The following is a 27,787-nucleotide window of genomic DNA, read 5'->3' as shown; positions in this document are numbered from 1 at the left end:
CCTTTTTCTTTCAGTCTTTATTGGTGTGTGTGTATATGTATGTGTCTATATACTGTGGTATATATTTACATATGTAAGAACAGTTATATTTCATCTCATTCTTTGCAAATACTTTATGTACCTCACTTTTTTCTATGCATGTGTTTTGTATTTGTTCTTTCACTTCTTTAAATTACTCGGGGTAGCTAAAACTTCCAGTAGAATTCTGCGAACAGTTTGCAATTTCTGATGCTCTACAAAAGACATTTCAAGGTAAAGATTAATCCAAACATACTTGATTAATGGAAAAAAGAAAGTTTAGTGAAAAGTGCTGTTCAGAATATATATATAGATGGACATCTATTAACGCAATGTTTACCTGAACTAGTCAACATTTTTCAGGATCAGTGATTAGCGTCAAAGATTTTAATGGCATTTTAAACTATTTTTAAGAACACGGACATTCTATATGTAACTTCTACTACACTATTTGACAGGTAACCGCCTATCTGCCAACTCCTCTTTCATGCTTCTCTCATACTATTGCTTTAACATTTTTGTTTCTGCAGGAAAAGACAAACCGTTTTTACATTCTCTTTCTACATATGGTATTTGTTAAAACAGTACAATGAAGTTGGTTGTGGTCAATGTGCTTTTTAAATTTTCTTTAAAATTGATGCAAAAAATAAATGTATTTACTGTGCCGCCTTTCCTTGCAGTATATTTCCTTTTTTAAAGCTCCATTTGTGTTCAACAAGACAGACTCTTTTCTCCAAGATTAACATTTCTTATGATTGTTCCTGACAGAGGATTTACTTTCAGAGGCCCTGCTAAGGATAACCAAAAAAGGGCATGTAGCAAGACACTTTTGGCAGCTTGCATGAATTTTCGGAGCTTTTTAGGTCTTGGTTTTCTGATGAGTGGCTTCCTGAGCATGCCTAGGGAATGACAGGCATCTCTGCAGGCAGGCTGGACCCACCTTGGCTCAAGCCTAGTCATTGGCTGCTTATTAGAATAAATTGAGAACAATGCATACCACTGGCTGCCAATTGTAAACATAAGGGATATGTAGTCACTTAGCATTGACTTTTGGGAGGGGCCAAGGAAAGTCTGTAAGTTTTATTGAATAGGGCTGTGTGTTAGGCTGCTGGTGTACCTTTCTTGCTGTGCTCCTGCCTAAACAGCCAGTTATTCGTTTCCTTCCTACTAGTTGAAAACTTTTCAGCTGCAGAGGTAAGGGATTAAGCTACTCTTTCCCCCACCCCAATGATCTGATTTGACTGCATTTGCTGTTTAATGTCTATCCACAGTGCATGTTAAATGTAACAGAGCTGTGGAAATATACTAAAAGTGCCTGCAGCTTTTCCCCTTGGCAGATGTTCATTGTGAACCACTGTTAGTGAGAGAAGATTTCATATTTTGTTCTTCACAGAGATGCATGCTTTGTGTAGTAGTGAGTGCAGAACGGAAAGGCTTCTCATGTGCAGGGTAGCCCATTGTTTGTTTGGAGGGAGGCAGAAACCCAGTTGGGCCAGCATTAATGAGTCGGTACCATGCAGTGGTATTCTTGGGAGCGCTTGCCCGTGGAATAAAAGCCTATTCATGTTTTCTTTTAAAGTGCGTTTAAAGGAGTGATTGAAATAAGATTTTGCAGGTTAACAGGCTGACTTGCTTTTCATTTTGCAACCTAAGAGCCAGGCTATTAAAGTAGCAAAAATCTAAAGGCAGAGCAGGCAGGGAAAACATTGTCACTGATTTGATATTTGCTGAAACAGATGTCTATTATGGCTGTCTTTCAGAAAAGTATTGTTGACAATAGACTGCATCCGTTTTTGTTTTGAGATTTAACATGCACAGCAGCATATTTCCAGAATGTTTCTTATGAAGCAGTCTTTCCTGTGAAAAGAAAGGGCGGCGGGGGAGAGACCCGTACTGTTCATGGGTGGGACTGGAGGGCTGTGTGTGTGTGCGTGTGCATGTGTGTGTGTGTGTGCCCTATTCCAGAAAGAGAGGAAGCAGACTTTCATTTCAAGCTACTTCTGACACACTCATACAGTTGTGTAAGCCTGATAGCTGATACTAGTGACATTTTGTGAAGCATGGAATTCCTCGTAGGAAGGAATCATGGGGGCATAAAGATAGAGAGGAGCAAGATTAACTGTAGAACGATAGGGGGGTGGGTGGGAGGAAGACCTGATAAATCCTGACCAAACCCACAGATATGTCAAAGGTGATTATTCTCCCATGCCCTGTTTCATTTATTTGTGGCAAGGATGTACAACATAATTTTTTTAAATAACTTTTTTCTACAGCATGTGGCTTCTTCTGATCACTTCATGTTTTCGGGAAGGTTTCTTCTCTCCCTTCCCTCCCCCCCCCCCCCCACTAAAAGGTTTGTTGGAGAATATTCTTATATAAATGACACACTGTTTCCCTCGGGAAACATCTGGAAGAAACAAACTATGGGGGGAGATTTTCTTTTGTAGTGTCTTTCATATACCATATTCTAAATGAATTTGCTAGTACAGCTAAGCATTAAATAAGTCTGAGATCAGCACCCTTTCTTTTTCTAATTATATTTACAGGTTGGGTGTGTGTATGTATGTGTGCCTGTACAATGTTTGTTTGTTGCAATATTTTGCATTTGGAATTGGGAGATATCAGGAGATCCTGAAATTGCTTTCTCCAAAACCAATCAAAAGGGACTTTTCTTGAGATGCATTACAAATACAGTGAAAGCTGTTTTCTGTGGTTAACAAAAATCATTTGTTAATGGAAGTGGCTTTCTGAAAAAGGGGGAGCAGAGTTGTTATCAGTATATTTGGGGAAGCTTATGGGTCTGTCTGTCTGTCTTCAGATGACTGTTTAAGGAGGATGATCATATTCAATGAAACCTATACATGTAACTGTAATGTTTGGCATTTGGTTGTCATGATGGTACTGGGAGAAATATTGGAGAGGTTGTTTGAGAACAGAAGGCAAATTGAAGTCCTGAAAACGTCTCATTGTTGCACCATGAAATGAGATTGGACCCAACCCAATCTTGCAGTCCATATTCACATGATTAGTCTTGGGTGAAATCAGTACATTCCTTAACAAATACACGATCAGACTCAAGGAGAGTAGATGTAACAGCTTGCCACATCTAAATACACTTTGACAATGAGCAATGTAAAAGTATATTGAGAAGATAAAGCATTTCCTGCAGTTGCTACTTTATACTACTGCAGCACTATCTTTCAACACTGAACAGCATAAAGGAATGGAAAACTCAGTATTCTGCACTCAGTATCATTATGAAACATTTTGAATTTTACGGGGCAGACGGTCAGTTCCCTCCCATGCAAGGTGATGCAGAGGGGAAAAGATGCACTACAATGGAGGTCTCTGTGTTCCTCAATTCCTCATTCACTGGGTCATGTGTGGAGGCCGCAATAGGTGTGTTTACCAGCAGTGTTTCATATCAGTACAAAGTGTGGAGGGCAGTATTGTGAATTCAATGAAGTTTACTGCTTTGGGGATGGTTAAAGGGCATCTGTGTATAGAGATGACATGAGAGAGGACACAGTGGCAGTGATTGAATGAACTCTCCTTATTGAGTAGCGATGGAACCAATGACTCTAAGGGTATGTCTACACTACCCGCCGATCTGATCGATCCCTGATCGCTCTCCCGTCGACTGCTGAACTCCAGCTCGGCGAAAGGCGGAAGCAAAGTCGACGGGAAGTGACGGCCATTAATCCCGCACCACTAGGATGTGAAGTAAGTGATTCTAAGTCGATCTAAGATACGTCAAATTCAGCTATGCTATTCTCGTAGCTGAAGTTGCGTATCTTAGATCGATTCCCCCCTTCCCTAGTGTAGACCAGGCCTAAGAGCTAGGAGCAGGACATGATAGGGCAATAGCACTGGGCATTCTTCTTTTTTGCAGGGTGCTGGCAGGGACAGTGATCTTCGAGACATGGGTGCCAGTTACATTATCTGAACAGGTTGCTGTAGCACACTGGTTCTCAGGCTATGAGCAGGTTTCAGGGGTCTGCCAAAAGAAACTGGGCTTCAGCCCTGAGCAGCAGGGCTCAGGGAGAGAGTGCTACCTCCATCCCCTGACTTACCTCAGCAGGCCACCAAGCTTGTCTGGGTTGGCCAGGATGGGGGGGGGGGGACATGGAAATAAAAAATTGCAGCGTCACTGCAAAAGAGAGATCCCCCCGCTACAAAAAGGGGTTGCCTCATAGCCATGTGACTTAGTGAGCAGGGAGCAGCTAGCCAAGGATACATATCATTGCTCTGCTCTGCACCTCAGGGAGCAGGGCCAAGTGGAAGGCAGAAATCTGGGGGGCATGTGACCCCTCATGCCCCCTCATGCATTGCCTGTGGTTGGGGTTCTGCAGGTTTGTCTATTTAAGTTTAGGAGTCCCTGGGTAAAAAAGGTTGAGAAACACTGCTGTATCAGGAGCCCCTCTAGCATTGCTTCCACCTCCCCCCCTACACAACTGGAGGTGCTCATCCACTGTACTGTAATAAAACGCTGGTGCATGAGTAGGTATGGAGAGCATCCATGCACAGCACTGTTTAACAGCCATGGCTGGCCTTACATGATACTGCCGTCCCGCATTTCCTTCTGATCGCTGGTGCAATGAGTAGCCCAACAGGCACCAAAGTACACTGCAAAAGATCTAACAAACTGGATATGCTCTAAAACGTGCTCTTGTCATTTCTGGTAGTTTTTTTTTAAAGTGGATTGTATAGCTGGGACAGAAACAGAGTGCCGTTCATTTTTCTTTGCCAACACTCCCCCCATCTGCTCACCTTTCTAACAATCTACAGGCTCTGTGCACGTGAGCATTGTCAGAACAGGGTGGAGTGCACTGGGCACACGAGGTGGCATAGTTTGTACTGTTTTGCATAGTGTGTGGCGTATTTTCTCCTCTTTTCTACTATAGCAAACTGCATAACAATAGGACCCTACTGTCCTAGGGCCTTAAAATTCCTCTTATCCTGCAGGAGATGGGTTGCACAACAGGGTAAATTCCATTGTATAACACTGAGTTCCTGCGGGATTTCTTTCCTATAGAACAAATGGAATTTCAATATTCCAGGACTGTATAAACACTTCTTTTTCTGTAGTTTGCATCTGACATTTTTTGTGGTTACATGGGCCATAATTCATATGGAGTCAGGTCTTCACCTGGTGTAAATTGATGTAGGCCCATTAAAGTCAATGGAACTATGCTGATTTACATCACCTGAGGATTTGACCCACTGAATTTAGTTACTATGCAAGAACAAAGAGGTGAAAGAAAAGTGTGTGTATATAAGGGTATGTCTACACTAGAGATGGAGGTGTGACTTCCAGCTCAGGTAGACAAACCTGCATTAACGGTTTACCAATAGAAGCATAGCTGTGGGGGCATGAGCAGTGGGACTGGCTAGCTGCCCCAAGTACATACTTAGGGTTTCAGATGGGATTGTAGCCCTCTCACCACTTCTGCTGCTGTGGCCATACTGCTGTTTTTAGCACACTGTCTTGATTAGAGCTAGCCAGGGTATGTCTACCTAGCAAGGAAATTATACCTCCAGCTCCAGTGAAGACATATTCTAAGAAAGAGAGCAAGAGGCTGAGAAGACAATATTAGCTGTCAATCTTCAGTACCTACATCAAATCCCATGGGAACCAGAGAAAGGGTGTGTGTGGCGGGGGAGGGGAAATACCCCCAAAGTTACTATTGTTTTCTGGGGTCAAATCCTACAAATTTTCCATTGTCTACAAGGGGAATTTCATGTATCGAGGGTTTGCAGAATTGGACTCCAGATGAGCAAAACCTGAGGCAGGCAGGATGACTACTTTAAAGAATGTTAGTAGAATGTTAGCTAATGCTATGCTACTAGTCAAAGTAGCTTTCATCCTTTAAAAAAATGCCTGTCCTTTATAATAATTTAATGGGAACTCTCATAACAAAATAGTTGTTTCCTTACTAAAATTACCGTAATCAGATATACATATGGATTTGTGTGCGCACACAGAGATAGGTTTGCTTAGATTGGTACTGAGCTTTTGGCTATTTTAGAAGGAAATTTTCTTTCACAACTGACTGTGTGGTTATTGGGTATAGCTGCATTTTAGCATCTGTGGCTTGTACATATAACATCATATACTCTCTGTGTGTGTGTGTGTGTGTGTGTGTGTGAGTGCATGTATGTAATTATAGCTCTTGCTGGCTTCAAAGAAAATGGTCAGAGAAAGATTTAACTGAAGCTGAAATTTGACTCAAAGGCATTTGAAGATCAGATTAGATGTGACCTTTTTGGATGAAACATTGAGGTCATTGAGGTCACATGACTGTTGAACTATGTAACTCTTTATTTTCAGCTTTCTTCTGAAGCTTATGTATAAATTAGCTAATCAATATCAAGTGGAAGGGAAGATTTGAGATATTTTGTTTGGCAACATTTAGACTTAAAATAAATGTGTATACCTCATACCAGTCCCAAAATATGACTTGATAAATCCAAAAGACTAGGGTACATAACTTATTTAGATAGTAAACTGAATATATATGTATAACCGGTATGATTATCATAATTTTGACCCTCACTAAAAAATATTTTTTCTTTTAACAAATGTTTTTTGGGAGTGAATCTGGTACTGGTGAATGCGGGTGGATTGGCAGCCCTTGCAACTGCAGTTTATCTGCAGGACTGGCAAAGCAGTAGCAATGCAGACCCAACAGCACTGCTTTTCCAAAGCATCTCAACCCATCCGTAAGGGAATGTGTGACAAGTTCCATCTCCAGGCTCATTCAGTCTGTCATCTCTCAGCTCACATTGCCAATGAGAATGGTATATAAACAGTAGCAGTCGTGGTGGAGTACTAGGTAGAATTCTAATCTTTTCTCTACCATCTTTCCCCCACAATGTATTTGATTGGACAGAGTTAGGGAAACCGTTTTTTAATTACTGAATGGACTGATAGTCATGCTCTTAAAATGTTAGAGTAACAATCAGGAGATCTGGGTTCTGTTCTAGGGTCTGCTATAGCCTTCTTGCAAATCATTTCAGCTTTCTGCCTCAGTTTCCATATCTTTAAAATAGATCCTTCCCCTATGAACTAGGTAAACTAAGGTTATTAAGGCTTAATTCATTCCTATTTTGTAACATGCTTTGAGGTCGTAGAATGGAAGTCCAAAGTGGTGCTGGTAATACCTATTTTTGAGAGTCTTTTAGACACTATATGCTATACAAATAACAAGGAGTCTGGTGGCACCTTAAAGTCTAACAGATTTATTTGGGCATAAGCTTTCATGGGTAAAAAAACCTCACTTCTTCAAATTCATGGAGTGAAAGTTACAGATGGAGGCATTATATAATGACACATGAAGAGAAGGGAGTTACTTCACAAGTGGAGAACCAGTGTTGACAGGGCCAATTCGATCAGAGTGGATGTAGTCCACTCCCAATAATAGATAAGGAGGTGTCAATTCCAGGAGAGGCAAAGCTACTATTGTAATGAGCCAGCCACTCCCAGTCCCTATTCAAGCCCAAATTAATGGTGTTAAATTTGCAAATGAATTTAAGTTCTGCTGTTTCTCTTTGAAATCGGTTTCTGAGATTTTTTTTGTTCAAGAATAGTTACTTTTAAATCTGTTATAGAATGTCCAGGGAGATTGAAGTGTTCATCTACTGGCTTTTGTATGCTATACACTCTGCTTAATGGAAAGTCCAGTGGACTCCATTAGATTAGAACTTCAGTTAGTCTGTTTGGGCTGCTTCTGGAGGAACCAGTGGACTAGCAGAGTAATTTTGTTCCAAAACAAAGAAGAACCAGTAGTAACCAGTTGAAAATGGTTCGCTGGAACTAGGGTCAGTGACGTAGGCTTTCAGAATTACACAGATATATGGGGTTTGCACAGTTACTGCATCTGCATGTGCAAGCATAAATGCTCATTTACAGTTGTCATGGTAAATACATGTTCTGAAAATATGGGCTGAGAGAGAAGACCCTTTTTAATATCATTGCAGAGAGGGGAGGGATAGCTCAGCAGTTTGAGCATTGGCCTGCTAAACCCAGGGTTATGAGCTCAATCCTTGAGGGGGCCACTTAGGGATCTGGGGCAAAAATCAGTACTTGGTCCTGCTAGTGAAGGCAGGAGGCTGGACTTGATGACCCTTCAGGGTCCCTTCAGCTTTGTGAGATTGGTAGATGGTCTAAATGCTTGGAAGACAAACAACTCTAAACAAACTTCTGAACATTTATCTGTTTGTCATTGCACATACAGTAGGAGCATTTGAGAGCAGAACCACAGTAGCTAGGGCAGGCTACAATGGGTAAATACCCTACTTGGAAAAGTTTCACTGAGTGGAAACTTCATTACATATTTCCACACCCTATGTCTACAGAATAGAAATAGAGTTTTCCTCAAGACGTGTTGCAGAGGGTGTGAAGCAAAAAGGAACGCTCCCGTTTGCACACCACCTTCTGGTTTATATCCTTAAATAGAAAAAAAAACCATGACAATTTAGCTCCTTTTTATAAATATATTTGTGGAGAATGTAATGTTTTACCCTAAATACTCTGCTTGGATCTATTCCAGTGGATATTTTTACAGCCTAATAAATAAAAAATGTTGGGAATATTGTTAAATGTAACAAGACAAGTTGGTTACACACACATACATATCCCCTAAACCCTCCTCCCCCTTTCAAGAAACTGGATATTCAAAGGACAGGAAAACAGATTAAAGATGATGAAGCAAATGTTTTAATGTTAGATAATTTGGGGCAATGCTGTACATTGGGAAAATTGTAGGATTCACTATTTGTATAATTCTCATAATTTTCATGGGAGTAATGAGGGATACTGGAAATATGACAGTTCTTTAACTAATGGATCTAGGAGGCAACATTCCCTGTGGGTTATTCTATAACTACCTATCACAGGGTTTCTTTGCACCTTCCTCTGAAGTAGCTGGATGTAGCCACTGTCAGTACTGGACTAGATGGACCACTGGTCTGATCCTGAGTGGCAGTTGCTGTGTTCCTTTAAATTTCAAGGTTCAGTCCTTCAGCCCAGACTCCCATTGCCTTCAAAGGGAATTTTTACCCAAGTAAGGACATTGTGATCTGTTTGTTTCTTATTTGTAGTGCTCTGATGTTGGCATTCTCCTTATGTAAAGGCCAATTCTGTAGAGCACATTACTACTCTTCCTATTTCTTTGCCTCAGATAGGGAATGGCAGAGTACCGTGGAACACGGGCTCCAGTGAAATGGTTCCCTCCCCAAAAAGTCACCGTAGTCAAACTATTCCTTTCTTTTCATCCCATAAGCAATGGCAGGACATCTCTTTACTCCTTGAAGTTTCAGGGGCTGCTAACAGCTGGTGGAGTTTCTTGGCAAGTCCATATATTCATTTCTATTAAGAGCAGCAGCAGGAACAATTTCTTTTCAATCCCCTGGGATTAGCAAGAGCTAAGAGATTCCTCTTTACTCCCCTCCTCCCCACCCCGCCCCAACTCCACAATGAGCTAGTGATACCCTCCCTTCCCCTCCTCTGCTCTGTTATGAAACCCCATTGATTTAAAAAGCAATTGTGCTCATTAGCACTCAGGCTGAATTTGGTATCTTGTTCTAACCCAGTTACAAAGGGCAGAGGTTTGTGGAAGTTTTTTGCAAACCTTGAAAAGGGATCTGGTCGAGATAGTATTGAGATATGGGGGAAGATTCTGGTCAGCTGTTATTTTATCTGAATAGCTTCTCCCATCCACTGCTGCTATCAGAAGATGCATAATGGCACATGGCAAAATTCTTCTCTTGGATCCACTCACAGCTTCAGCACTCTGATGTTCTGCCTTCATATTGCCTGTGGGTAAAGAGAAAGGAGCTGCAGATATGTGGGGATAGCAGACTATCAGAGTTTAGATTCTTTGTGTGCTTCTGAGAGCAGAATTTAACTTTAGATACATAGCCATACCCCTGCTATGAAAATGATGGGTTCCATTCAGATGTCTGATAAGCTACAGCTGTTGCTTTGCAACTTCAGTCTTTAAAATCCAGTTTTGTTTGAAGTATGTCATTTTAATTGCTATAAATATGAATGAATGTTAGTGATCCAGTTGAAATATTGCCATGCATTTTTGTGGCTGATGTACAGCACACAGATAAAAGAAGCCTAATTCAAATCCTTTTTTAAACTTAAAACATCAGTTATCCAAATTCTGCTGTTAATTACACTGGTATAAATCTTATGTTTGGTGTAAATGAGAGCAAAATTTGGTCCAGGTTTTAACTTGGACATCTTTTGGCCAGATTCTGATCTTAACTTTCACCAATTTTACACTGGTGAAACTCCATTGCCAGTGAATGATCTTTATCCTGGGCCTGATTCTGATCTAAATGATCCTGGTATAAATCTGGAGTAACTAACCTCAATGAGATTTATGATGGGATAACTGAGTTCAGAATCTGGCCCACTCTCTCTGTTTCATGTACATTATGGGTCTGCAAAAATTCGGGTCAAAATTATTCCCACATTTAATAACAACCATTCATCAGAAAACAATATTTCATATAAGATAGAGCATTGCAAAATCAAAAGCCAAGTAAAATTCCATTGCTCATTCGTTCCCCAGTGTTTAAAAGGTACTGCCATATATGGAAAGGTCTGAGCTTCATTCACTTTAACTGCATTTGTAAATGGCTTGCTCGCTGGACACTCTATACAAACAAGGGATAACCCATTGGGAGTTATGGCTTATCAGAGTAAAAAAGGAAAAGCAGCAGATAAGTAGTGTTTGCAACTTCCTCTACTAAAGATGCATTAAAACTGTTACTGGTTTTGTTCTTATATTTAGATCCCTGAGATATAAATCATTGTATATAGTGCAGGTTTAAAATACCATAGGCCACATCTTTAGCTGATCTGAATCAGCATAGAGCCATCGAAGTCAGTGGAACTGTGCGGATTTGCAGTGGCTGAGGTTCTGGCACAATGGATGAAATCCTACTCTCATCCATGGATAGAGATGCAGTAAAATGCAGTTTACAGAGGGGGAGAGGCTGTGGAGAGTCCTGTGTGGGGAGGGAGGCAGGTCTCACCCCTTGTGTGTGCTGTCTCTGTAGAAACAGAAAGAGGGCTTTTGGGGCAGAAAAAGATCAATGCACACAGATCCTCAGACCCAAACTCTCTGCTTAGTGGTTTAATAGAGGCTGTGGAATAGTTCATTTGGTGCTTCAGAGCCTACAGGAAAAGACCCTCACCCCCAAATGCCCATAGTAAAATAATGCACAGACAGGTTAATACATTAAGTCATCTGAATATATGTGTGTTTACTTTTCACCACTGTGATTTATTTTCTTTATGGGTGTGCGGGATTTTCTGGCCATCAAAGTCCTGAGACAGAAAATAACAAAACCACTATACAGTTGCATGTGTGTTTCACGGGGAGAAAGATAGGAAGGTTGCTGCAGCAATGAAATTTTATACAGGATCTGCTCCCTGCCAGAATTCTCAGGTTGTTTAAAATAAATTAGAAATAGAATTACCTGTGCCATGTTGATAGATTTGGAGACCCTGGATCAGTTTCTGATCTCGGTGACGTTGATAGGAATCCAATGCCTGATAAAGTTTAAGGCCGGAAGACCCAGTAGATCATCTAGTCTGACCTCCTGTATAACAGAGACCATTGAATTTCATCTGGTTACTCCTGTATTGAGCCCAGTTACTCCTATGAGTTCTGAGAACTTAAAATGGCATAGCTGAGATCAGAATCTGGCCTCCTATATTCTTTTTAGTCACAGAATAGGCACAGTACAGGTAGCAGTATTACACGTTTCCATCACTGCCCCTCCAAAGTGCTGTCAATCCTTCCATGAAGGGACCACAACTAAGTGAGGGAGAGTAGTTCAGCCTCCATGCTCAGACATCTCTGGGCCTCTCTATGATTTCCACCAAGCGTATGAGTTCTGGCAATTGGCTTTTCAGTATGGATATTTGTCTACTGGGAACTGGATAGACACTCAGTTCACATGGGCTGCCTGCCATCTCATAGATTCATAGACTTTAAGGTCAGAAGGGACCATAATGATAATCTAGTCTGACCTCCTGCACAATGCAGGCCACACAATCTCACCCACCCACTCCTGTAACAAACCCCTAACCTATGCCTGAGTTCTGATGGTAACTCCTTTGTCATTACCAATCTGGGCTGGATATGAACCAGCAACCTAGGCATAGTTTGGTTTCTCAGAGCCAGAGAATTTCTCTCTGAGATACGGTGCCACTTCTGTTTACAGGTTATGGAAAATAACCATTGTTGTCCAATAAGCTATTCAGCTATTTATAAAGTTTCAAATAGCTATCCTGGTGGGAAGGTTTTTTGATAGGAAGTTGACTTTCACAGCTCTTTCGAAAGTCTAGATTTGTTAAGTCAAGGCGGTGGTGTGGATGGGGTTGCTTTTAGATTGTATATTAAGTGTTTCTTGTAAATCAGTTTTTTCAGAACTACTGAGGAGGCTTCATTTGATCATTCCTAGTGTGAGGCTGAAGCCATTCCTAGTGTTGTCAACTGCGGTTCCATAAGAACATTAATAAAGTCAAAAATTGCCACTGTCAAGCATCAAATTAATAATAGTACATATACTAATGCCAAGTTGTTTTTCAGGGGGTTTCAAATGCATCAGGGAACCACTTATAAAACCAAAACAACAGAATATCTGGTCTTCTCATAGTGTTTTCTCCAAACAGGAACTGAATTACTGTGGGGAAAATCCAACCTTATTATTATTAAGTGGCTCCCTGAGACACTGGAAAAGCCGTTCAATAACAAATATATTAGGGTACAGCAGGTATTAATGCTTGATTGCAAATGTTTATTTCAACCTTATGCTTTTCAGTCTTTCAAGGCTCAAACGTAGGAGGTGAGGCTATTAAAGGAAATTAATATGGTGCATGTTTTAGAGGGAGTTCATTTGGGGAAAAAAAAAAAACCCAACAACCAGAATTTGTAGGTGAATTAGTGCCCAGGAAAGCTTGAACCTGGTATTCTGATGCTTCTATTGCAAACCTTTGCCACTGTGCCTAAGTCCTTAGCCTGGTGAGGCCCCTTCTGTTGATGTGTGGGTCTCTTAGTTGCCAACTTCATCACATTTTGCAGTGAGGTTGTTTTGATTTGCACAAACAGACGTTTTAGGTTCACACCAATTCATGTATTTTTTTCACTTGTGACCTAACTCAAAATTTGTAATCAGGCCTCCTCCCAAAGAGGCTAAAGTTTAGTGCACTACCTACCAAATCAAAACTGTTGAGAGTGCCGTTCCTCAAGTGTCTGTCCCAGCAAATCCACAGATCCTCCATGATGAATAACGATTTGTTTTTTCATTCACTGCATCTTGGATGGATGTGAAGCCAGTTTTTAGAAGCAACGTGTGGCTATCAATTAAAATGGGGTGAGGGGACGACTCCATATTTGTTTGTCTTCTGTGTCAGCACATCAGATAAGTTGTCTGTCCATGTTTAGTAAAAAATGAGGGGAATGTATTAAATGTGTGGGAAATGTGTGTTCCTTGTAAGGAACAGACTGAGCTTGGTGACAGATTGTCTGTCTGTTTCATTTACACCATGAAATACAGTTGTACCATATAGCCAGAAGTTTGGGGATCAGTGTGACCCTAAATAGGTTTGGATCCTAAATAGGGACTTTGCTGATTTTCACTGGGATGCTCCTATAGTTGAGAGCAGAACTTAGCTCTGTGTGTTCAGTGCTTTTCCATGATTTAGACTTGAACACCAAAGGTTGAGGCCATAAAAATAGACAAGGGAAAGACATTAGATCATCTCATTCATTCTCCCCAGCCAGTGTCGGATGGTTTCTATGGTATATTCACATGTGTTTTGTCCATAAACACTTCTGTTAACAAAATACAAAAGCTGTAGTTTTTTTGGATGAGAATTGGGATAGCTTGCTGCATTCTCTAGTTTTCAGCAGGAGAAAATAGCCATCACTTTCAAATGTATTTTTTGGTCTGTGGATATTGCTCATGCAAATTCAGTGCAGAAATCCTGATGAATGGAAACTCGGAGATAAGCTAATAGTGGTCATTTCATTAAGGACATGGGTCTGATGTGATCTTACACTGATTTAATACTAGTGTTACCTCACTGACTTCAATATCATTACTTTTGAGTTACATGGATGAAAGTGAGATCAGAATCAGGCCCAGAGTCCTTGTGAGACTTTCTGGGAGAGTTAATTCAAGGAATTTTTTTTTTTAAACTCAGGTATGTTAACATGTAGCAATAAATAAATGAGAGAACCTGAGAATAAGGGCCAAATTCTGCTTTAAGTTACACTTGTGTAAATCTGGACTAGCTCCTTTGAAGCCAATGGAGACTTTCCCTACAAGGTCCCAGGCAGATTGCTATCTCTGATGCCAACATGGGTCTCCTCCATATTAGAACTGCAACTGTGTCACATTCAAACATCCAGAGAACCCTTTTTTGTGCTTTTCAAGTTGTTGATTAACATTTATCCAAATCAGCCAAAAATACAGCATAAATCTCCCTATGTGCAGTCGTTTTACTTGGCAAAAATCAAAGCAAACATTTGACTAAATACTAGTTATTTTTCCAGTCAAACCGTTTTTTGAGATTGTGCAAGAATATGTAGCACATTGTGTACTTAAAGTTCTGTAAAAACAGTTTTTACCCCCAAAAGGGAGAAATACCAGAGACACCATGAAGTCCATGAGGTACTTCACTTTTGTGATTGATTTTTTTTTTTAACATGGAAGAAGCTCATATTATGGTGATGGGCAGCAGTATAAAACTAAGGTAGGTAGGTAAACTAGATAGTGGGGTCATTATTACCACTTTTCTAGCTGTGTGTTTCCCCATATGTAACGTGAATTGATCCGGACCTAAGAACACATCAGCGACAGACATGCTTTTAGAATTCCTGACACTCTCTTATGTGTGTGACGTTTCACTCCATATTCTTTATGAAAATATGCTTATGATATGGATATAACATAACTGAGATATACTTTATGCAAGATGGCTCATGTAAGATATCATTGGAAAAGTTATTGCTTACTAAATGTGATTATCCAATTTGTATGCCGGTATCATTTCTGTATCTGAAGTTAGGAATATTGACTATGTATCTGTATTTCAAATGTTTTACTTTGGGTGTCACTCCCAACTAGCCCTTCAGGTACAACAGTGGAAAAGCCAGACAGGGCTAATGGCCCATTAGCAAAGACAATGAACTGTGAAAGAGTTTAGTCTTCCTGTGGACACTCCAGACAGCCTACAAGCAATGGCTGCCACAGCCCTGCAGAGACACGAGTCTGAGTCACTTGGTACTGGACCCAGGGCCGGCTCCAGACCCCAGCGCGCCAAGCGCGTGCTTGGGGCGGCATGCTGCGGGGGGTGCGCTGCCTGTCGCCGGGAGGGTGGCAGGTGGCTCCGGTGGACCTCCCGCAGGCGTGCCTGCGGAGGGTCTGCTGGTCCCGCGGCTCCGGTGGACCTCCCGCAGGCATGCCTGCGGATGTTCCACCGGAGCCGCAGGACCAGTGGACCCTCTGCAGGCATGTCTGCAGGAGGTCCACCGGAGCCGCGGGACCGGCAACCGCCGTGCTTGGGGCGGCGAAATTACTAGAGCCGTCCCTGACTGGACCCACGCCTTGGAATGCCAGCGTTCTTCCACTGGGAGACAAAGGTTTCCCGCCATACACAAGAGCTATATAAGGCAGAGGAGTCACACTATTGTGTCTCTCCTCTGCCTCCTCACCCAAAGAGACACTGAAACACCTAGAAGCAAGAACTGAACTGAGGGGAGAAGGGTTGAACCCAAGCTGGAAGGGCATCTAGCTTGTGAGTAATAATACACTGGTCTCCAGCTTGAGACCTCAGGTATCTGCCTTTCAAGACTTTCTGTAATCTGCCTGCAACAATATCTAGGGTGAGAAATTACTATTTGTTACCAATTTTTTTAGTGAAAAAAGAGTAGTTTGCGTAGTTTGTTTTATTTGCTCAGTAATCTGTTTCGTTCTGTCTGTTATCTCTTATATTCACTTAAAATCCAACTTTTGTAGTTAATAAACTTATTTCTTGTTTACAATATAACCCCATTTGTACAATTCATAATAGGGGCGTGGGGAAGAGCCTGTGCATACCTTCCTCCACATTGAGGGAGGAGGCGGATTTCATAATATACCTTTGGGTCTGCACTCCAAGGGACGTGGACACCTGAGTGCTGGGGCAAGTCCCTTAAGCTGAGTCTTCCCAGAACTGATCTCAGTGTCTCTATCATTCTGCAGTTGGGTGTGGCCCTGCCTGTATGTGTGCTGGAGGAGGCTTAATAGCCTGGCTCAGCAAGACAGTTAAAAAGGGTGCCCAGGCTGGCATAACAGGCAGGCTCAGTGGTATCTCAGCACATCAGGTGGCATCCTAAGAGGAGGGGCAATCCGTCACAATGTGCTCTGTCCACTATTATTAATGTTGTTTATTATTTATATTTTGGGTAGCGCTAGTCATAGACCCACACCCCGATTGTGCCACTTGCTGTATAGACACAGAACCAAATTCTACATCTTTCTTAGTGAAAATCTTTTGACGTTTTCAATCAATCAAATACTTCAGCAATATCAATTTCTGAATTTATTACACCCAGGAACTGCAATACTGGAACAGACCAATGGGTCATTGAGATATGTATCCTATTTCTAAAAAGCAACCTATTTCAGGTACTCCACAGTAAGGACTAAAATATTCTTCATGCATCATTGGCCTGAGTAGGTGCATTGCCCTTTTTACTGGTTGCAATGTTAATTGATATAGCTCCACTGATTTCAACAGGACTGCTCAAAGGTGTAAAGTTAAGCACTTGATTTCAGATACTTAATTTGTACAGAGCTTTGAAACTGAAGTTTACAGGTGCTTAGTATTCTTAATCATCATTTTGTTAGGTGATGTGCTACTCTTTTCTATTCTATATACACTAACCGTAGCAGAGAGAATCTGAGGCCTTGTCTCCACTGCTACTGTACAGCGCTGCAACTTTCTTGCTCAGGGGTGTGAAAAAACACTGTGAGCACTGCAACTTTCAGTGCTGTAAAGTGCCAGTGTAGACAGTGCTACAGAGCTGGGACCCGTGCTCCCAGTGCTGGTAGCTACTCCTGTCATGGAGGTGGTTTTTTTTAACTCTCTCCCAGTGCTCTCCCAGCGCTGGTGCCGTGACTACACAGCCACGTTAAAGCATTGCCGCGGCAGTGCTTTAACGTTGCTAGTGAAAACATGCCTTAAGAGACTGAGATTATGCAGTAGTCACCTTTGGCTTTTATTAGAGCACTCGGAGGCAAGCAAATAATAAAGCATGATACAGAAACTAGAAATAAAGAGAAAGAGACGGCACAGAATGGAAACCCTCCCCAGTTGTACAAATAGAGGACAGCATGGGGATGGTTTGAAATTCTCTCTTTACAGGATAGTACAAGTCCTATAAGTGTGCAAACCAAGAATTATCATATTTGATATACTGGTTTAAACAATCTCTTTGTATTTCTTGCAACTATTAGAACTTCATCTAGAAAAATAGGGAAGAGAATATTCAACTTCTTTTTCTTTGTCTCTTGAAATTCCTTTTACAGCACAAGTTTAACATTTTGTCCCTATCACCATCTGATATGATTGATACAACACTATGTTGCTGGGGAGGGAACATCTGTTTCTGTTTAGAGATTTAAAAAGTAATTGCTAGAGAAAGGTGGTACATATAGCTCTGTCATGTGAAATTTGCTAATTATCCATGGAAAAAGTATGGTGAGAGCTAAATTCCATGCCCTATACATTGTGCCAATTAATACCCATTATGATGGTCCATTTTGAGATACAGACATTTGTCCACTCACAAATGGGACTGAGATCACCAATTCATTTCACATGGGGCATGAAGGAGTCATCAGGTGGGAATGACTTCTGTTCACTGCTGAACTCCACCAAATTCACCTAAAGGTGAAAGGCTTTGTATCTTGTTACAAATCCTCTGAGCCATTCAGCTGGAACTTCCTTTTGAGTGAATTCAGTGCTCAAGCAAGGGAAGGTTTAGTAGGCGAGCCTCAATTCGAGCACAGTGCATGATTATCTCAGGGCATGTAATCCTGATTTACCATATCCCTTCTATTTCAATGTTGTCTTCACCCTAGTAGAGAGCACCAATCTTGGAACACTTTAGAAATATTAATTGATACACCCATTACCTGTATAAAGTAGTTAAATATCATACACAATCCAGACACATATACACTGAGAGAGAGTTTGTGTCTCTGCTAAGGTCAAACACAGTCAATGAAAGACCCAGGAACAGAACCCATAAATCCTGATTTCTAGCTCTATGCAGGCAGCGCTACAACATGTTTTCATCCCAACCCTCACATTCTGTGTTTGTTTACTTCTTAAATCACCAGAATGCCTCTCGTACTAGGTAAATGCTTCCATCAGTGAATGTTGTCTAGAATTTAAGAGCTTTTAAAACATTAACAAACATTGAGAACCCATAATTATCAGGTGCAAAATAATCTGACTATGCTGGACATTTCTCATATGAGGATTTTCATATGCAAAAGACCCAAGAAGACCTTGTTAGCTGTCTGAACATTTTTGGACTCAGAGTAGGGTGACCAGACAGCAAGTGTGAAAAATCGGGACAGGGGGTGAAGGGTAATAGGAGCCCATTTTTAAAAAAAGCCCCAAATATTGGGACTGTCCCTATAAAGTCGGGACATCTGGTCATCCTAACTCAGAGCCATTAACTTCTGAGTTACAAGCCCAACTCTCAATTTTGTGGTTTTGGGTAAGTCACCCATCCCTATGGTGAAGAAACGTGAAGTTCTAGGTTGACGTGGATTGTTACAATACTTTATCCAAACCAATTTGTCCACCTTTAATTGTCTTTTGAGTAATGGAAGTTCACATAAAAAAACCCACCCCAGATTGGGCCACATCCTCAGCTAATATAAACTGACATAGCTTTCTTGATATCAGTAGAACTATATTGACCTACAGCAGCTGAAGACCAGGCCCATTATGAAAGACACTTTCAGGAAATCTTTGGCTTATCTTTTTGTGGCTTTATAAAGAAGCTGTTCGTTTGCTGAGAAGAGAGTGAAACTGCAAGGTCAGCATCAGATAGAAAAGGTGGCAGTGTGCAAAGATCATTTGCAATGGAAGAAAGAATGGCACTTGGATGCAGAACTGAAGAGACTGGGTTAAATGAAGATCTGATGGAAGGGTTTGTAACTCTCTGACACTGGAGTTGCATCCATTAGTGCCACGTCTGAATCTGGCCCCTTAGCTGAAAGCTAATGTACAAGAAATGATTGAACTTTCAAACAGAAACATGGCAAAGTCAGAGGGAGGGAGACCGTGTGGAAATAGTTAATGTTCTTCATACAACTCTGGTCCAGTCTGTTCCACATGCGGCATAAAGGTATCTCTCTGGAGTACCAGAAAGAACAGATTTATGAACCAGATGTGACTTTGCATTTATACAGGTGTGACTGGCTTTGACTGAAGGGCCATTTTGAAAAGTGATGGAGTGTCTCATTATGTAATCAGTATAAATTATACTTGACTTTTACATATGTGTTATTAAGCAAACATGCACCACTTGTGTTATACTTCTTCTAATGTGCATAAAAGGGGACCTGTCCCCCTCAGGCTTACAGAAAAAGCATATGGGTATAATGCACCTATTCAGTATTCATAAAAAAATATGGTAGTTACCCAGCTGATGATGAAGAGATGGTAATTTCAGAATTCCACTTAGTTGAAGTCACTGATTATTACAAGTGGAATTTACCTTTATGAATTTTTCTGTAATTAAAAAAAATGTAATTAGTGGCTCACAAATAGCTATATAGATAGTACGAAAGGAATCTTGTTCCCAGCCATTGCATACATTGCATTTTGTGTGCCCTTTGCCCCCCCTGCTACAAGACACATCATACAAAAATGTGACTATGTATGTCCAATGCTAAACAGAAGCTCCTGATGCAACTATGAAGTTTTGCCAAACTGCCCTAAGCTCCTTAGATGGTAATAGAATAATTAAAAAAAAAACTGAACAGACTTAAGGCTCAGTTCTGCAGCCTTGACTCAGGCCCCAATCCTGCAACTTGCATTAACATGGGTGCAGGGAACATTACTCTGGCAAAACTCTCCCAGTACTGATTGAGATAGGGCAACAGGCTTCACCTCTTAATTGTTAAAGAAGGATTCTCCATGCATGCCTAGTCACCCAAGATGCTTCGGATCCCGGGTTTATTTAGAGCCATTACAATTCTGCCACTGACTCACCATGTGATTCAGAGCAAGTCACTTCTGTCTAGGTTTCCCTGTCTGCAAAGTGGGGTAACATTGACTTCTTGTTTGTAAAGAGATTTGAGAAAGGTATGCAAAGTTATTGTTATTACATAACAAAATCCTTATTTTAAAAAGGATGATTTGTTGATACTCCCATACTCTTTACTCTAGACAAATCTGATCTTAGATGTTGAGGAGTCCAGGAGAGTCATGTTAAATTACATGTTATTGGAATTTTTTGTTGTTTCTGGAACCAAATTTTTGTACTGAAGTGATATTTAAAGGCTATTTACCTGCCCTGTCTACTTGGTCACTGATTTAATTGCCCAATGAGCTGACAGCTACTAATAATTTCTTGCATTTCTGAAGCCTCTTGAGTACTTGTACTGTGATACCGATCAGCAGGTTATTAGGAAAAATAAGTTATTCTTCTCTGAAAGTAAATAAGAACTTCTCAAGAGTAGCAAAGACCTATAACCATAATCTGTATTGCACATGTGTGAGAGAACGAGCTCTCAGCCTTTTCTTTTATGCTTTCTCCATCCCCCTTTTAGGGCAAAATTCTCCTCTCTGATCAATTTTCTGCCCTACTCTTCTCAAAATCCACTTCTCTCAATCTCTCCAACAGTGACACACACTCTCACGCTTAACCCACTACCATCCACTTAACTCAATAAATAACCATTAGGGAATCAACCCAGTATGCTAAATACAATATGAACACCCCACCCCAATTTTTTTCTGTAAACCTTATGCCTCAAATAGTCCTTTCCTGTGCCATGTCATATCTTGCTTAGGGTGCAAGCTTGTTGAGTCAGGGATGGTGATGGCCTGCTGGAAGCCTCAGGGTCCTGCCACATCCCAGCCTAAAGAGGAGCAGAAGAGAAGTCCTCCAAGTGTCTTAGAGTAGTTGCGGGGCTGCCGGAGCAGCCAATCAGGGCCCAGCAGGGCCATGTAAAAGGAGCTGCAGAACAGAGCAGCAGCAGTCAGTTGCTGCTTGGAGCTGGAAGGGAGGGGATTGGGTTACTGGCTGGCAGAAAGAGCAGCAGAATCACGGACAGTTTAGTGTGATCAGGGACCAGTGAAGCTAACAAGGAGCTCCTGGCTGGCTGCTGCGACTGAGCCCAAGACAGTTGCTGGCAGGGACTGGGAGAGCAAAGAAGGAGCTCCTGGCTAGCTGCTGGTAAGGACTGAACTCAGGGAGGGCTGCAAGAAGACAGTGTCTCCAGGGAGGAAGCCCTGGGGGTATGGTTGCATACTAGGGCCGGGACAAGTTAAGGACTGTATACAGCGGAAGGGGTCTGTTCTGATTCACACAAAGTGTGTGTGACTCAGCCGGAGGGCTGACTCCCTGAAAAACCAGCTGCGAAACCCCTGACAGGGGTCACCATAAACTGAAAGATGTCAGACACACCCAACCAGAAGGGGATGCGTGTGAGAGATGGTGCTGCTCCATTACAGAGACCATGGGTCAAATTTGAAAAGCCAGACTATGCTAATTTAAATAGATACATCAAATCATTTCTACAAGGGGCACCGTTATGAGATCAGCAATGCAGTAGCCTCTAGAAATTTTCCCATGGAACCAATTGCTCCCATGGGCAAACCTCCTCCTGAAAATGGAGGAGCATCAAGTCAAAACAAGACCAAGTTGTTTTACCCTCTGTAGTTTTTTTTTCTCTTCACTCAGCTTCACTGATAAGACGCCCACGTTTGGTTTAATAGTAGAGCTGGAATACAAAACCACTAAACAGTTAATTCAAGTGCCAGTTTGAAAATTACATTGTAATGTATTACCGCATGTTGTGTTTGAAACCATATCAATTAAAGGCCAAATTCAGCCTTACTGAAATCAATGTAGTTGTATTCACATGTGGTGTGGGAAAATTTGGCCTTAATTGTCTGGAAGCAAGAAAGAAAGTAAAATAACTGATTTTTCATAAAAAAACTTAAACTGAACTGCATGTAGTAGACAGAAACTTCTCTGAGCTTCTACTGAACTTCAGATCTAAAATTCCTCAGGAGGTTATCCAGTGACAACATATGCAGCCAGTGAAACAGCTAATGTGAAGGATTACACCAGCAGAATACATTCTCATTGGCGGATCGTGCATATCTAGCAGTTTCAGAGAGCAACCATCTCCCAATGTTGTTATGTCCCATGTAATGTACAGCAGTATCTGAATTACCCAACAAAGAACATACTTAGGGCCTGACCCCAATGCACACTGAAGAAAGGCAGAAAGACTTTCATTGACTTCAGCGGGCTTTGGATCAGATGCTTAGCTATTATCTTTCCTAAAAGAACTGTTTGTAACAGATAGTTATATACAGCAGTATTTATTCAGTTTTTTGTTTTCATATTTCTTCATCTAGGTATGCGCCCTATAGAAATACATCTTTTTGTCTCACCAAAGAAGCATCTGCCTGGTTTTGACTCTTAGGCCTGGACTACACTAGAAAATTGTCGTCTTAACTACGTCGCTCAGAGGTGCAAAAAATCCACACTTGTGAGCACTGTAGTTAAGCTGACCCACACCCCAGTGTAGACAGTGCTAGGTCTACAGAAGAAGTCTTCTGTCGGCCTAGCTACCACCTCTCAGGGAGATGTTACCTGTGCTGATGGGAGAACCCCACCTGTTGGCATAGGTAGTGTCTATATTATAGCATTTCAAGTGTAGACAAGCCCTTACCCCTACCTGCATTAATATTTGTCTGCAGTGCCAAGGTGTAGCTTAGATGATCACTGGAGAAAAGTGGAAAACAAAGCTCAAATTTAATCAAACAATATTTTGCTGTTGGGCCAATATTCAAGACACTGCTGCACTGTTACCCATGCCAGCTTCCTTGAGGAACCTTGGACACTGGCACGAGTACTCAGCCCTTCGTTGTGGATAAAGGTATGTGTATCTGAAAAGGCCCACTTAAAGAAACACAAGGCTTTAAATATTAAGCCAATTGCTATCTAATTATCTAAGCTTTGCTAATGAGAAATGAAAGAAAGAAAAATAGAGTACTTGAGCTGGAGAGTAAAAATATATAGATCCTGTAGTGTATGATAAGTGGGCTTTGTTGGATTAAATACAGTGTTACATTCTTTAAATGCATGTATGTTTAGCAGCTTTAAGCACTGGATTCTGTCTTTGATTATAACAGTGCCAAGCTTTATCTGCAAAACTGAAACCTCTGACTCTCTAGTACAGCAGTAAGTGAAACCTAAGCACATGTAATCTGTAAAAATAAATATAATTACTTTAGCAAATGCTTTACAGCTGGCCAGGTTTAATGTTAATATACCTGTTTCTTATAGCTGATTAGTGGCAGAGGACAGAGGTGGTGGTTTGTGTTGTGCCATTCAAGCAGAATGGGGGGAAAAATCATTGCCCTAAATTGTTCCGTTTTGACATTTGATAGTGAATTGAAATTGATTGGAAATGCTGGTCTTTGCAGTTTCTTCTCACTCTACATTTCCGTTAAAAATATTTTGGGGTAAAAAGTTCAAAAGCTTCTGTGGCGCTTCATCCTCTTTCAAAATTTGAGGAATTTCTAAATTTGAAAATGCTCTGAAAATGTGAAGGAAACCTGAAAGCCTTTCTTCGATACATTCCAAGGAGGTAGTGCTATCTAGGGTGTGAATCAAGAGACTGGGATTCAACATTAGTACAGGCCATTTCCAGCTCTGCTGTTGATTTGCTGTGTGACTTAGACAAGTCATTTTAATTTTTCTGTGCCTTATTTTATCCAGCTATAAAATAGGCGTACTTTTTCGAGGGGTTTCGGGACTGTTTACAGGAGAAATACATCCATGTAGTGACACCAATGTAAGTCTCTAATGTTGCACTGGCAAAACTACATTGATGTAGAACTAGATTGGGACCCACATAAAACTAAATTGACACAAACCAGAGCTTCCCCTCATATGGCTTATTCCAGTAACTTGCAGTTACACTGGTGCAAATATTTGAAAAATGTTCCTAACGTAGATAGGCCCTTAGACACACAATGCAATTAAGGGGTGGTATGTGCCTTGACTTCCCCATACTGCTATGGAAATCTTAACCAGTATACCCATCTCCCTCACTGGAGTGTTGAGATGTAATTAATGTCTACAAAGTGCTTTGAGATCCTCAGATGAAAGGCACTCAAAGCATGAAGTGCATTGTGATATTGTTGAGTGAAGTCATGCCTGTGAGTACTAGCAAATCAACATCACAGATAAGGCTATCATCAACTGCAAAGCTTTTTGAGTGCCTGCTCTTTAATCTAGCTAGTTTCTAATTCCTCCTCTTCAGTATTGTTTTGTTTCTCCTTTACAAAGAATGTGTTCATCAAGCAACACGGTCCAGCTCACTTAGGGAGGTTACACCTAAACACTTGGTGTAAATTACTAGGTTTACAATTTCATTCTCAGTTAGGGTCAGGCATTTATAGATTTACTCTGTGAGACATAATAGAGTCTAGAAAATGTACTATGTTGAGGAGCCACTGCAGGCTAAATAAAGAGACTCTTATTAAAATAATTAGTAAGCCCGCCAGTCAGCTACAGTATTTCCCTCCCCTTAAAACAAACACACAAACAAAAAAGACGAGCCTCAAACAGTTAAGTATTTCAGTGTTATAGCCAGCCTGGTAGAGAGGTATGGCAGTTATACAAAGGCCTGGTCTACACAACGGGGAAGGGGGGAGGTCGATGTAAGATACGCAACTTCAGCTAAAGTCGATGTATCTTATTTGGACTTACCTCCCGTCCTCACGGCATGGAATCGACGGCCACGGCTCCCCCGTTGACTCCGCTGCCGCCACTTGGTCTGGTGGAGTTCCGGAGTCGATGGGAGCGCGTTGAGGAATCGATATATCGCGTCTAGACGAGATGCAATATATTGATCCCCAATAAATCGATAGCTATCCGCTGATCCGGCGGGTAGTCTGGTCATACCCAAAGAGAGGACTCAAGAAGTCTTCCAGTCCATTGCACACCCATGCACAGTCTGTCGCTGGACTCCTAGGGACAGATTTATTCTCACATTGAGGCCCCTTGGCACTTGCTAGGCAGAGGTTCCTGGTGCATGATCTGTGCTGGGGGCGTTCTGGGGGCATGGGCAGAAGGAGTTGTGACTGGGGCATTTTACACCCCAGCAATGCTGCATCCTCTCCAATGGCCCATAGGAGTAATGGCAGCAGGGACATAAGTTACAACAGTACTAAGGGATGCCCTAGCTTGTGTCGGGGGGGGGGGGATGAGGAGACGGGGAGGGGGGAGTATTGGCCCTATCAGTCTCTGATTAAGGGAGGTGCAAGCTGCTTTCCCTCTATTCTGGCTATAACCTCATCACAGACACAGGCATGAATCTGGCTCCTAGCCCATTCCTCTTCTGTGCTGGTCAGTGGAGAAGAAGCAGCATGCTGGACCCTTTCAAAGGATGCCTTGCGTCTTGCTATGATATGTAGTTGCCTTTTCAAGAGTTGTTTTGTCTGACTCAGAATGTCTTCTGGAGTGCTGAGTGGAGGAGGGAGCACCACTACAGCCTGCTCCTGCCCCTCATGCTAACCCAGGGTCTGGCAATAAAAGCCACAGCAGAGCCCTCAAAACTTTATTTTTACATGCTGAATGAAGTTGCCCTGAAGTTACCAGGGGCTCAGTCCCACAGATCTTATTCAGACAAAACCCCACCGATTCGAAAGGGGAGTTTTTCCATGTATGAACTCTAAACCCAGCCATCTTGTACACTAGATTTATTTTGTTTGCTTGCAAAAGAAAATTCATACACTCTGATGGACAAAATATGGCACATAAGTAAAACTGCATAAACAATCTTGGATTTCTGTATTCTATCTGTCCATGGATGATATTTAGAAAACAAAGTCCTTCAAAAACATAAAGGAATTTTGGCTGCCTTTCAGAAATAGTAGAGTTAAATCAATAAAATGCTCAGTAGAGATTGTGTGTCCACAAACATATTTTATCTTGACAGGTTATGCATTATTGAGAGCCACAGGAGTGACTTGAAGGCAAGTTAGAAAAAGAGCACTTCTAGTACAGGACATTTTGGGATGGGGAATCTGAGGGGCTGCCTTGAGAATACCAAACCCTGGAATCATCATCTTTCTTGGCCAGATCCTAGGTGACATAACCTGGCATAGCTTCACTGAAGGTAACATTGATTGACATCAGCTGAGAATCTGGCCCTTTTGTGGTCTTTTTCAGACCTGATAGCTCTTACATCACAAAGAAAAATATAGAAGATGTTGTTCAGTGTTGATTTTTGTGTTGAATCTGCCCTAATATGTCTCTGCTGCACAACCATATAGGCGTCCCCTCATCTCCTTTAAGGGCATAATCCAGTTTTATCAATGCAAGCAGTCTCTTTGATGCCAGTGTGACTACTTAGATGAATATGGTTTGTAGGATGAAGCTGAACTGATACAGAACAACAAAAACTACTTGAGTTTGGCTTGGACTGAGGGCCACGTTTACAGGCCAGTTCTTACCCAATTTGTACACTGCTAATTGCAATGTGCCTGCCCAGTTCTTTTTCTAATTTAGCTTCTTTCCTTTGTTTTGTTAATGCACAATGCTGTTGATGAAGCTTTATGTGGTATTCATCATGCTCATGAGGCGAACAAAGACTTAAGTGAGGTGGATAAAAGCACTATCTCACTCATGCCTGTAGTGAGGTCGAGTGGCCTCCCTCTGAGCAGGAGAGAGAGGAACCACTCCACTCCTCTTGGTGGGCAGAGCCTAGTCTGCCCTGCCCCTCTCTCTGGAAGTGCCGGGGCCGGAAGCAGAAGAGGCAGGCCCTGCAGCCCAGGAGGGGAACCTACACCTGGCTGTCCCATAGCCGCAGAAGTGGGAGACCCCGACGAGGAGTGGCCTGGACTACTGGCTGCAGCGTACTCTGAGGAGCCTGAGGAGCCCTGGAAGCAAGAGGTACCAAACCCCAGGAGGCAGGAAGTGGCTCAGGGGCAGCCATGGAGCAACTGACTGCAGAGCCAGGTGTGGCTCAGTTGGTGTGTTGCGGCTGGATCCCCGCCAATGCAAGGGCAGCCAATCCTATCTCTGCCAGGGCCCTGGGCTGGGGTGTGGTGGAGTAGGGTGGGCCCGTGTCCCCCTGCCATCCTATGTCAGGGTGGCCGACTCCTTCACACTGTGCAGGGAAGCTCCTGCTCTGAAGAAGGAGCCTCCCATACCAGCTCACCTATAGACTGTTGCTTTGCTGGCTGCCTGAGCCCTGCCCAGGCTAAAGTCAGCCTTAAGACTGGGGCGGCTCTAGACATTTCGCCGCCCCAAGCAGGGCGGCATGCCGCGGGAGGCGCTCTGCCGGTCGCCGGTCCCGCGGCTCCGGTGGACCTCCCGCAGGCGTGCCTGCGGAGGGTCCGCTGGTCCCACGGCTCCACCGAAGCCGCGCGGGACCAGCGGACCCTCCACAGGCACGCCTGCGGGAGGTCCACCGG

The 27,787-nt window shown here is 42.2% G+C and overlaps 1 protein-coding gene across 3 annotated transcripts in view; it reads left to right on the top strand.

The window, feature by feature from the left end:
* The first annotated feature begins 1,066 nt into the window (after positions 1 to 1,066).
* CALD1 (caldesmon 1) overlaps positions 1,067 to 27,787 on the top strand; it is a 240,348-nt gene continuing 213,627 nt past the window's right edge. The window contains exon 1 of one of the 3 annotated variants that reach the window (XM_039545565.1): positions 1,067 to 1,212. The gene's annotated coding sequence lies outside the window, so the exon portion shown is untranslated. The remainder of the gene's footprint in view (positions 1,213 to 27,787) is intronic. The other 2 variants (XM_039545588.1, XM_039545591.1) reach the window with 2 other exon arrangements.

Source organism: Mauremys reevesii, linkage group 1, assembly GCF_016161935.1.
Source record: "Mauremys reevesii isolate NIE-2019 linkage group 1, ASM1616193v1, whole genome shotgun sequence".
NCBI lineage: Eukaryota > Metazoa > Chordata > Testudines > Geoemydidae > Mauremys > Mauremys reevesii.
The sequence above is the reverse complement of the archived record's forward strand: the minus strand, read 5'-3'. Positions and strand labels throughout refer to the sequence as shown.